This window comes from Pan paniscus, chromosome 15 (genome assembly GCF_029289425.2).
Source record: "Pan paniscus chromosome 15, NHGRI_mPanPan1-v2.0_pri, whole genome shotgun sequence".
In the NCBI taxonomy this organism is placed as follows: Eukaryota; Metazoa; Chordata; class Mammalia; order Primates; family Hominidae; genus Pan; species Pan paniscus.
This window is the reverse complement of record NC_073264.2, coordinates 90,872,641-90,884,917: the sequence shown is the minus strand read 5'-3', so window position 1 is coordinate 90,884,917 and position 12,277 is coordinate 90,872,641. Positions and strand designations below refer to the sequence as shown.

Here is a 12,277-nt window from a genome sequence, read left to right as displayed (position 1 = left end):
TAAAAATACAAAAAATTAGCCGGGCGAGGTGGCGGGCGCCTGTAGTCCCACCTACTCGGGAGGCTGAGGCAGGAGAATGGCGTGAACCCTGGGGGACGGAGCCTGCAATGAGCCGAGATCGCACCACTGCACTCCAGCCTGGACAGCGAGACTCCGTCTCAAAAAAAACAAAAACAAAAACAAAAACAAAAAAAAAGAAACTATCTAGACTGAAGCACACAAAGAAAAAGTCTGAATAAAAAAGAAAGGCCTGGCGCCGGCTCACGCCTGTAATCCCAGCACTTTGGGAAGCCGAGGCAGGTGGATTGCCTGAGGTCAGGAGTTCAAGACCAGTCTGGCCAACATGGTGAAACCCCGTCTCTACTAAAAATACAAAAACTTTAGCTGGGCGCGGTGGCAGACACCTGTAATCCCAGCTACTCAGGAGGCTGAGGTAGGGGAATTGCTTGAACCAGGGAGATGGAGGTTGCAGTGAGCCGAGATCGCGCCACTACACTACAGCCTGGGCAACAGAGTGAGACTCCGTCTCAAACAACCAAACAAACAAACAAAAAAAGAAAAAGAAAAGAAAGAGCGGTCGTTTCCTGAAGCCGGCAACCGCCTCAGTCGTCAAACCGGTGCTAGCGACACGGGAGTGGCTAACGCATCCTCTTGCCGTTCCCGGTGTTTGGACCTTGCCTGCCTGCGACGGTGAGAAGAGAAAATGGCCTTGCGGGCTACAGCTGGGGCTGCGGTCAGCGCTTCGATCATGAGACCGATTCCGATGATGCCTGTACATACCACCCAGGTGTTCCAGTCTTTCACGATGCTTTAAAGGGTTGGTCTTGCTATAAGAGAAGAACAACTGATTTTTCTGATTTCTTAAGCATTGTAGGCTGCACAAAAGGTAGACATAATAGTGAGAAGCCACCTGAACCAGTCAAACCTGAAGTCAAGACTACTGAGAAGAAGGAAATATCTGAATTGAAACCCAAATTTCAGGAACACATCATTCAAGCCCCTAAGCCAGTAGAAGCAATAAAACGGCCAAGCCCAGATGAACCAATGACAAATTTGGAATTAAAAATATCTGCCTCCCCAAAACAAGCACTTGATAAACTGTCGTCAGGGAATGAAGAAGATAAGAAAGAAGACAATGAAGAAATTAAGATTGGCACCTCATGTAAGAATGGAGGGTGTTCAAAGACGTATCAGGGTCTAGAGAGTCTAGAAAAGGTCTGAGTATATCATTCTGGAGAAGCTATTTTCCGTGAGGGTATGAAATACTGGAGCTGTTGTAGAAGAAAAACTTCTGATTTTAGTACATTCTTAGCCCAAGAGGGGCTGTACAACAGGGGAACACATGCAGACTAAAAAGGATGCTGGGAGGCCGGGTGCGGTGGCTCACGCCTGTAATCCCAGCACTTTGGGAGGATGAGATGGGCAGATCACCTGACGTCAGGAGCTCGAGCCCAGCCTGTCCAACACAGAGAAAGCTTGTCTCTACTAAAAATACAAAATTAGCCGGGTGTGGTGGTGCATACCTGTAATCCCAGCTACTTGGGAGGCTGAGGCAGGAGAATCACTTGAACCCGGGAGGCAGAGGTTGCTATGAGCCGAGATCACATCATTGCACTCCAGCCTGGGCAACAAGAGTGAAACACCGTCTCAAAAAAAAAAAAACAAAAAAAAAAAAAAAAAAGAAAGAAAGAAAAAAGAAATAAAAGGATGCTGGGAAAAAAGTTGCTCCATGTAGACATGACTGGCATCAGACTGGAGGTGGACTTACCATTTCAAGCATATGCTAAAAATTCACTTCCAGAACTTAGTCGAGTAGAAGCAATAGCACATTGTTAAATGTGCACATTGTATTTGAAGGAGAGAAGGAATTTGATCAAAATGTGAAATTATAGGGTGTGATTGATGTAAAGCAAAGTTACGTAACTTTGACTGCAACAAAGATTGAGATCACTATGAGAAAAGCTGAACCGATGCAGTGGGCAAGCCTTGAACTGCCTGCAGTGAAAAAGCAGGAAAAACAGAAAGAAGACACAACAGATTGAGTGGGAGATGGGAGGAAAGCTATCCTGTATTTCAGAATTCTTAGTACTGTGTGAAGTGGTGGCTTGCTGCCGTAATCTTTTGTTTTGTTGTTGTGTTGCTGAATCTGGCATTTCAGGGTTAACATTAGGTTCTCAAAAGCCAAAGTCAGTTTGTCTTTTTGTGCCTCTCGTCTTTCTTTTATGTTATATAAGATTGATTATTAATTTCTCCTTACTGGTAGAAACCATAGTTGTGTCCTATACTTGAAAAGGCTGGAAATAGCCCATTACTGTAATTGCAGTATTTCTTTGTATTTCTCGGTTGAGCACAGAAATATTAAGGAACATGTTTTTTATGTCTTTCTATTATTCCATGATTAGTAAAGCAAGATGAAATGTCAAATTTTAATCAGTTTTTCATGGATTTGTGTTCTTATAGTACTTGAAAATATTTAAGGAAGAGATGAGAAGCTCTGCAGTTTTTTCTATGTGGGATGATTACTTTTTTAAGGAGGATTAATTCCAAGGTAGTGTAGTAAGTAAAGGGGAATATATGAACTGTTTAACAAATTAGAATTTGTTTACAACTACTTGAATTTTTAAATTACATCAAAACTTACATTGCTTGCCAAGCAGTATGATGTAAGTGTATAGGAAGCATAAGTAAGAATGCAGAGGTATCAATTTGGTTAAAATTCACCATTTTATAAGACTAAGCAATAATCTTAAAAACCACTTTCCTGAATATTTAAATGTGTTTGTATGGTGTTATGACTAATTGTTACTTAGTTAGAGACTAAACCCTCTTAAAACCTTTAATTAGTTAAATATAAAAAGAAATTATATATGTCTTGCCTCCCTGATGGAAAACTATATAAAATTGGAGACTCAAAAGGTTTGTGGAAATACATTAGGGTATCAGAAAACTAAATATATGGACTTGCTTTATGACTATCTATTACATGTTAAATAAAATAGCTTAATTCTTTTGGAGTTTTTTAAAAGTAATTCATGAAGAGCTTCACAATTCTAGTGATACAATGTTGATTATATATTTACTTTATTTATATTAAATATAGGTAACACAGAATTAGATTGTTTGGATAGGTTCTGAAGCAGTGCAGAACTCAAGAAGAAAAATTAGGAAATATTATGAAGTCCAGAACTCTGGAAGAACTTAGAAAGTTTGGGAATAAATTAAACTTATATAGATTTAAAAAGAAAATAAAAGGGGTTTATTTCCCAAACCCCTTGAGTCTTTTCTTTTCCTTGGTATTTATGAAATTCTTACAAAGAAAAATTTCCAGAAGTACTATTTTTGTTAATAAAGCATATATATCATTCTACTACCATTAGCAAATAACTTAGATGTAGTTAATATAATTGTTAAAAGGTTTAGCTGTGTTACAAATAAAAACAAAAAGATCTGGCGACCAGAATTTCATGACGTTACATTACCATGACAAGAAACTCTGGGCAGTAAAAGTTGGGCCCACGTTGTGTGTATAAGTATCTAATACCTTGAGATCTACTTAAAAATCTTCAAGTTATCTTTCATGATTTAGGAACCATTTAGAGACATGAAGTCTTTACGGGTTGGGGGAAAGGTTGATACTTAGTTTGATCAAAAGTAATGATTAATATACCTTTTTTTTTGAGATGGAGTCTTGGTCTGTTGCCCAGGCCAGAGTGCAGTGGCATGATCTCGGCTCACTGCAACCTCTGTCTCCCAGGTTCAAGCGATTCTCTTTGCCTCAGTCTCCCGAGTAGCTGGGACTACAGGCGCCCACCACCACGCCCAGCTAATTTTTCGTATTTTTTAGTGGAGACAGGGTTTCACCATGTTAGCCAGGATGGTCTCGATCTCCTGACGTTGTGATCCGCCCGCCTCGGCCTCCCAAAGTGCTGGGATTATAGGCGTGAGCCACCGCACCAGGCCACCTTTTTTTTTTTTTAATACTTCCTTCTGAGGCTGTTTTCCCCAAACAGGATCTTAATCTGATATATGTGATTGAAATATTATTTAAAGCAGTGAGTTATTGTAAACTCAGATTAGTTACATTGATCAAAACATTGATTTTTTAAGATACATATACACACACTTATATATATAGCTTTTATATTTAGTCTGGTTACATTAGTAACCATGGTATTTTGTTTCTTATTTCTTAAGGAGCCTTTGAATTTGTTGTCCAGATAAAAATCTGAATGATATTTATCTTAGACTCATACATAAAGGGACACAGTTATTGTCAGGTAGCATATGTTTTACTATCGGTTAATAAAAAATGCTTTATTGATTTGTTTCTCTTAAAAAAAAAAAAAGAGGCCGGGCACCGTGACCCATGCCTGTAATCCCAGCACTTGGGAGACCGAAGTGGGCGGATCACCTGAGGTCAGGATTTCGAGACCAGCCTGGCCAACATGGTGAAAACCCATCTCTCCTAAAAAAATACAAAAATTAGCTGGACATGGTGGCAGGCACCTGTAATCCCAGCTACTCGGGAGACTGAGGCAGGAGAATAGCTTGACCCTGGGAGGCGGAGGTTGCAGTGAGCCGAGATTGTGCCATTGCACTCCAGCCTGGGGGACAAGAGCGAGACTTTGTCTCAAGAAAAAAAGAAAGAGCATTAATGACCCTTGGGAAAATATTAAGTGGTCTAATGTATAAAAAATAGGAGTCCCAGAAAAGGGAGAACAAAAAATTTATTTGAAGTAATAATGGCCAAAATTTCCCCCAATTTAATGAAAACTATAAATATATAGCTCTGAGGCTCAATGAACCCCAAGCGGAAAAAAATATAAACAAAACACGTCATAGTGAATTGCTGAAAGCCAGTAATAAAAAAGAAATTCTTAAAAGCAGATAATAAAGACATATTACATACAGGGAACAAAGACAAGAATATTCACAGACTTCTTGTCAAGAACAATGCAAGCCAGAAGACAGTAAGTATGTGTTGTCATGGAGCTAAAAGTTAAAAAAAAAGTCAACACAGAATTCTATATCCAGCAAAAATAATCTTTAAAAAAATAACATAAACAAAATAACACTTTTCATCCAGGAGACCTCCACGATAAGAAATGTTAAAGGATTGCACAAAGTCCATCACAACCTTACACATGAAAAAATGCTTCTGCAAGAACATCTGCCCAAGAACTGCCTGTCTAGCATCAGATGAGTGTCACTCTTATTATTGATCTTTATAGCCAAGGATAAGTATCTTCAAACAATTATGCAATTCTCCTCATTTTTTCTTTAAAAACTTTTGTCTTTCTTTACCTCCCTGAATATGCATATAGTTTATCATGGCATACATATTCCATTGCAATGCCTTACCCTGGAATTAACATAATTTTCTTTAAAAAAAAAAAAGAAATGTTAAAGGAATCTTTTTGCACTGAAGGAAAATAATACCAAGTGGAAAATTGGATTTACATAAAGGAAGGCACACTGAAAGTGATAAATATGTGTGCAAATGTAAAATATATTTCCCCCTTATTTACAAATTTCTTTTAAAATGAGTTGAATGTTTAAAGCCAAAACAATAATATATTGTGGATTTATTATCTATGTGAAGTAAAATGTATGCCAACAATTGCATAAAGGACCCAAGGGGAGGAAAGAAAATATACTATTGTAAGATTCTTGGTTATATAATAAGAGATATACTATAATTTGGAAGTAGACTGCAGTAAGTTAAAGATGCATATTGTAAACCCTATACTGTACTCCACTAAAAAATAAAACAGATACATATAGGTGATAAGACAATAGAGAAAAAATGGAACCTAAAAATACTCAATCCAAAAGAAAGCAGGGAAAGAGGGGAAAAAATAAAAACAGATAACCAAGTAGAAATAAAATAGTAAAGTGGTAGACTTAAATCCATCCCTATCAGTAGCTACATTAAATAACAGTACTTAAATTAAAAGCCAAATATTGTGAGACTGGATAAGAAAGCAAGACCCAATTCAGAGTTGTCTAAAAGAAACCCAATATATAGAAAACAAATGGATGAAAATAAAGGAATGGAAAGAGATACACTATACAAACACTAATAATAGGAAAACAGAGGTGGCTATATCGATATCAGGCCAAGTGGACTTCAGAATAAACAACATAACCATGGATTAAAAAAGGCAATTCACAATAATAAAAGGATCAATTCACTAAGAAAACACAACAGTCCTAAATGTATATGTGCCTATTCACAGAGCTTCAAAATACATAAAGCAAACACTGAAAGAACTGAGAAGAGAACAAATTTTTAATTCACAATTATAGGTGATTTTCAAACTGAACGGTTTTCTTGCCCAACAAATGGTGTTGGGAAAGCTGCATCTCCACATTGTAAGAATAAATTTGGACCCTTACCTTATATCATATATAAAAATTTACTCAAAGTGTATCAAAGAGCTAAATGTAAGAGCTAAAATTATAAAACTCTTAGAAGAAAACAGAGAAAAATTTCATGACATTGGATTTGACAAGAATTTCTTGGATATTACATCAAAAGCATAGGCAACAAAAGAAAACATAGATAAACTGGACTACATCAAAATCTAAAAATTTGTGCATGAAAGGACACTCACTATCAACAGAGTGAAAAGGCAACCCATGGAATGGGAGAAAATATTTGTAAATCATATATTTGATAAAGGATTAGTATCCAGACTACATAAAGAACTCCCACAAGTCAATTAGAAAAAACCAAATAACCTAACTAAAATATGAGCAAAGGACTTGGATAGCCATTTCTCTGAAAAAGATCTATGAATAGTCAATAAGCACATAAAAAGATGCTCAACACCGCTAATCATTAGGGAAATGCAAATCAAAACCACAATGAGAAACCACTTCACACCCATTTAGATGGCCATCATTTAAAAAAACAGAAAATAACAGGTGTTGATAAAAATGCAGAGAAGCTGGAGTTATTATGCATCGCTGGTGGGAATGTAAAATGGAGCTGCTGCTATGGAAATTATTTGAGCAGTTCCTCAAATAATTAAACAAGGAATTACCATATGATCCAGCAATTCCACTTCTGGGTGTCTACCCAAAAGAACTGAAAGCGGAGACTCCAACATGTATTTGTACACCCACGTTCGTAGCAGCATTATTCACAGTAGCCAAAAGGTGGACAACCTAAGTGTCTATGAACAGATAAATGGATAAACCAAAGATGGTACATACATACAGTGGAATGTTAATTCTTCAGCCTTAAAAAAGAAGGAAATGCTGACAAAGCTATACAACATAGATGAAACTTGAAGACATTATGCTAAGTTAAATCAGCCTGTCACAAGAGAGCAAATACTGTATGATTCTTCTTATATGAGTTTTCTAGAGTAGTCAAATTCATAGAAACAGAAAGTAGAAGGATGGTTGCCAGGAACCTTGGGGAGGGAGGAATTGGGAGATAATTATGTTTAACGGGTACAGAGTTTCAGTTGGAGAAGGGGAAAAAGTCCTGGAGATGGTTGCTGGTGATGGTGGCGTAACAATGTATATGTATTCAATACCATTTAAACGTACACTTAAAAATGATTACAATGAAACCGTGTGCAGTGGCTCATGCCTGTAAACCCAGCACTTTGGGAGGCCAAGGCAAGTGGATCATGAGGTCAGGCGTTCGAGACCAGCCTGGCCAACATAGTGAAACCCTGTCTCTACTAAAAACACAAAAAATTAGCTGGGCATGGTGGCGGGCACCTGTAATCCCAGCTACTTGGGAGGCTGAGGCAGGAGAATTGCTTGAACCTGGGAGGTGGAGGTTGCAGTGAGCCGAGATCGCGCCACTGCACTCCAGCCTGGGAAACAGTACGAGACTCCATCTCAAAAAAAAAAAAAAAGAGAAAAGAGAAGAAGAAATAATAAAAAGGGTTTGGGAAGGGGACATTAACATGTCTTTGGGATGATTAAATTTCTTTTTTTTTTTTTTCCACGTAAGAGGGAAATTCTTATATTGCAGTCTGGCCCAGTTCCCCAGTTACTCTCTAAGAGAACTCCTGTGTGCTAGAAGTCTGTGGCCCAGTGGGCCTGTGGGTCTGTAAGCTGGCATGGGAACTAGGTTTTTCTTACTTCCCAGTTTAATTTAAGGGAAGGCGCTTTGCTGAAGTGCTTAAACAGGAAGGAGAAATTACCAACACTGTTATTTTCTCTTGCGACAGCTTCAAGACTCAAGCTAAAGCTACCATTATCCTTTTCCCTCGGTTCCTCTAAAAATACTCATCTCCCTATTGGATTCCACAGAGATGGGAACTTCGGTTGGTTCCACAGGTGCAGATGGAGCCACAGGTTCCCTGGTCCTTATAGGCTCTGTGCAGTGATGAGGGACCCTGTCCTTCAGGGGCCTCTTGTTTATCCATGGGTGTTCCCTGTGGATTCGGGTGTCAGGCCAGATCCCAGACTCAGATATGGACTTCCTTTTTGAAAGACAGAATGAATAATCAATGTATCCAGTAATGAAGAGACCTCATGAATAATTATTTCAACTTGGTACTAATTCATATCTGATGCCAAAGCAGTACCCTCACACAGAATGACAGAACTCTGCATGGACATAATTTTTTAAATGGGGCTAACAACAGTATTGGTTAACATTGGGAGTATTTTGATATATTGATTTCTTTACTCCTTCACAAGGCAGGTTTTATTATTATCCCCATTTCACAGATGAGGAACAGAGAATCCAAAGATAACTAATCAGTTATGGGTTCGTCTATAATTTTTTTTTTTTTTGAGACAAGATCTTGCTCTGTTCCCCAGGCCAAAATGCAGTGGCATGATCACAGCTCATTGCAGCTTTGACTTCCCAGGCTCAAGCAATCCTCCCGCCTCAGCCTGGCGAGTAGCTGGGACCACAGGTGCATGTCACTATGCCCGGGTAACTTTGTATTTTTAGTGGAGACAAGGTCTCACCCTTGCCAGGCTGGTCTCGAACTCCTGGGCTCAAGCGATCCTCCCCCCTCAGCCTCCCAACATGCTGGGATTACAGGCATGAGCCACCACATGTGACCCATCCATAAATTTCTATCCCCTTTTTTTTTTGACAACTATTTTCACCATGCAGTGTTCCACTGAGAAACAGACTAATTTGAGGCTTGCCCTGTGTTGCTGTATTGTTCGAATTATTTTACTAGCAAGCTATGGGAAGCCAACTCAAATTTGCTGAAGTGAGTATAGGAAAGGAAATTGTTGGTGGCATAACTGGGATCACTGGGAATCTCCAGTTTCAGGCACAGCTGTATCCAAGTGACGAGGTGGTGGTTCTCTCTCATTCATTCTCTCTCTCTCTCTGACACACACACACACACACAGACACACACACACACACACACATTCTCCACCTACAGAGTCTGTTCACATCCCTGTTGACATGGTTAAACTGAGTAGCAACAGGCCTATATCCAAAAGTTTAAAGTCTGGTAGAAAGAGAGGACTTTTTTCCCCTTAAAAGTCCCAGTATGAATCCTGGGATTGAGTCTTATGGGCCTGTCCTGGGCCACTTAACATCCCTAAGCCAGGCCCCTGTGGTCAAGTGGAAGGAACCGTTGAGGTGACCCGGCCTGTGCCAGGTGTCTGTCTTCATGCCCGGGGTTGGAGGAGGGGTTCGACTCCACTCAAACTGTGTGACCCGAGAATGTGGAAAGGGAAATCTAGATGCTGTTCCCACGCCTCAGTTTGAAGGACAGAACACATACAAGGGAGACAAAAATGACAGACATTCCCTGTCACTGCCAGGAGAGCCGTCCATGGTAGACACTGGATATTATCTGATCTCAAAGTTGCAGGTAATCTATATCACTGAATTGGATGACCAGTAGCCTGGTTTTGTTTGTTTAACAGCTTTGAATTCATGACTCAAGAAGCTGAGCCATTGCTGTTACATTTCTGAAGTGCAGCCATACGTTGACTTTTATTTTGATGTTCATTTTATTCATTCAAAAAATATTAATGGAGCACTAATTATGTGTAAGGATCTTGAAATACACAGATGAGTCAGTGTCGTGACCCTAGCTTACATTCCAGCAAGGGGCTTAATGCCCAGTGCCATTCAGTGTAGATTTCCTTGACTACATAAATTGCATGAAGCTTTTGAATATAATGGTGGATTTTCCTATAACACCATGGATAGAATTTCACATAGAAGCAGGTAGTCACTACGTATTTGCTGATTTATTATACAATAGTAAAGATTCATCCTTCAGTATCATTCTTTTTCTCTATTGTTCATGTGCTCCTAGATCATTCAGATCATGAGTGACGGAAACTACCAGCTATATTTCCAAGAACAGTGATGCAACGCTATTCCTTATAGATGTTGGAAATGGAATTATTTGCTATGGGAACCCCATGTCTATTCATCATTTGCATAGTGTTAAACATGTGTGGGAATGGGAAGTCTCACAACTGCCTTTCTTCCCTTTATTTTTGCTACCTTTGATCTGGAATTTTAATCTTATTTGGTTAAATTATTTCTAGTGAGGTGTTCAAAGACTTTCAAGTATCTCTGCCTTTTGAACATGAGCTTCTTTGTGGTGTGTTTTTTCCTAATTATTCCAAATATAGTATAATGACCATGAAAGCAGCAAAAAAATACACATATATGTTCTTGAATTTGATTTCATATTCACAGCTTCCTCTCAGTGCCTCTCTAGTTATTAGGTCTATTTCAATGTCATTTACAAGGTGCCTGCCAAGATTATAGTCATTTCAATACAAGTTACTATACATTTAGGGAATAAGTTGGTTCATTTGATTTAAACATGAGACCTCAGTATCTGTGTATATGCTGCTCAAAGCTCCTATTAGTGTTATTGTGAAGTGAGCTACTGTGCATTATTTAATATATATTTAGTAATTTGTTAATCAAATATTTATTGAATGCCTACTATGTGTCAGGTACTACTTTAGGCATCAGGAATACAGCAGAGAACAAGACCAAGTGCCTACTGTCAAGGAGCTTTCATTGTACACAGGGGAGAGAGACGATCATGCATAAATAAATAGGAACATATTATCATGTGCTATGAGGAGACATACGGCAGGATACAGGGTAAAGTCAGGGAAGTAGCTCCCAGGTTGAGGGGTGTATTTGTTTGCTAGAGCTGCCATAACAAAATACCAGAGACCACGTGTCTTAAATGACAGAAATTTATTCTCGCGCAGTTCTGGAGTCTAGAAGTCCGAGATCAAGGTGTCGGCAGGTTTGATTCTTTCTGAGACTCTCCTTGGCGTATAGCTGCCTTTTGTTGTGTGTTCACTTGGCCATCTCTGTGTGTACCCACGTCTAGTGTACATCAGTGTCTGCGTTCTAACCTCCTCTTCTTAAAAGGGCACCAGTCCTATTGGATTAGGGTACACTCAAGTGAACTCAACATAATCACCTGTTTACAGACCCTGTCTCCAAATACAGTCACATCCTGAGGTAGTGGGGGCTAGGACTTCAACATAGGAATTTGGTGAGAATATAATTCAGCCCCTAGCAAGGGGGTCAGGGAAGACCCCTCTGAGGAAGGAAGACATCTGAACAGAGCTCTGAATGAGGGAACAAGTCATGGCTGTAGGTGAGTCAGTGGTGGAAGGATGCTCCCAGCAGGGGCACAGTGAGTACATGGGCTCCAGACTGGAGTCTGGGAGGCCACAGTGGCCACAGCCCAGGGAGACAGTGCAAGCATGCTACCCGTGAAGGCAGGGTCAGCCCATGAGGAACGTTGGAGGCGTGGTGAGGACCGAATTTTCTTCCAATTGTCATAGGAAGTCATTATAGTGTTTTGAGCAGGGCAGGGGACATAATCTCACACACATTTTTAAGGGATAATTTTAAAATTTATGACAGATTTTTTGTAGATTCCCGAGAATTTGGCAGGCAAGGTCATAATGATCATGAAACCCAGAAAAATTTCTTAGAATAGTTAAGATGCTCTGTTGGTTTTCTAGGAATTCTGTCCCTTGAAGATTAAGAGATAAGCTAACAATTACTTGGAATATTGTATTACTGCTCAAGTTTCTCCTGCCACGTTCAGTGATGCTAGGTTTACGACAAGAGAAATACCTGTGTTTATATACTCCTATGGAAGAATATCCTTTTCTTGAAGAATATTTTGGGTTAGAATAGTCAGGTATGTGGTAACTTATTTACAAGGAGTGATACTAAACTGACATGACTTTGGGACAACTTGGGCTAGGGCAAACTCTGAGGCATCTTTTCCACCTTTGACAAATGCCGTCTCTAGATTTACATGAA

General features: G+C 39.3%; 1 pseudogene; it reads left to right on the top strand.

Moving 5' to 3' along the window:
* Window positions 1-642: 642 nt before the first annotated feature.
* On the top strand, window positions 643-2,361 carry LOC100982983 (cysteine and histidine-rich domain-containing protein 1-like; annotated as a pseudogene).
* The last annotated feature ends 9,916 nt before the right edge of the window (window positions 2,362-12,277 follow it).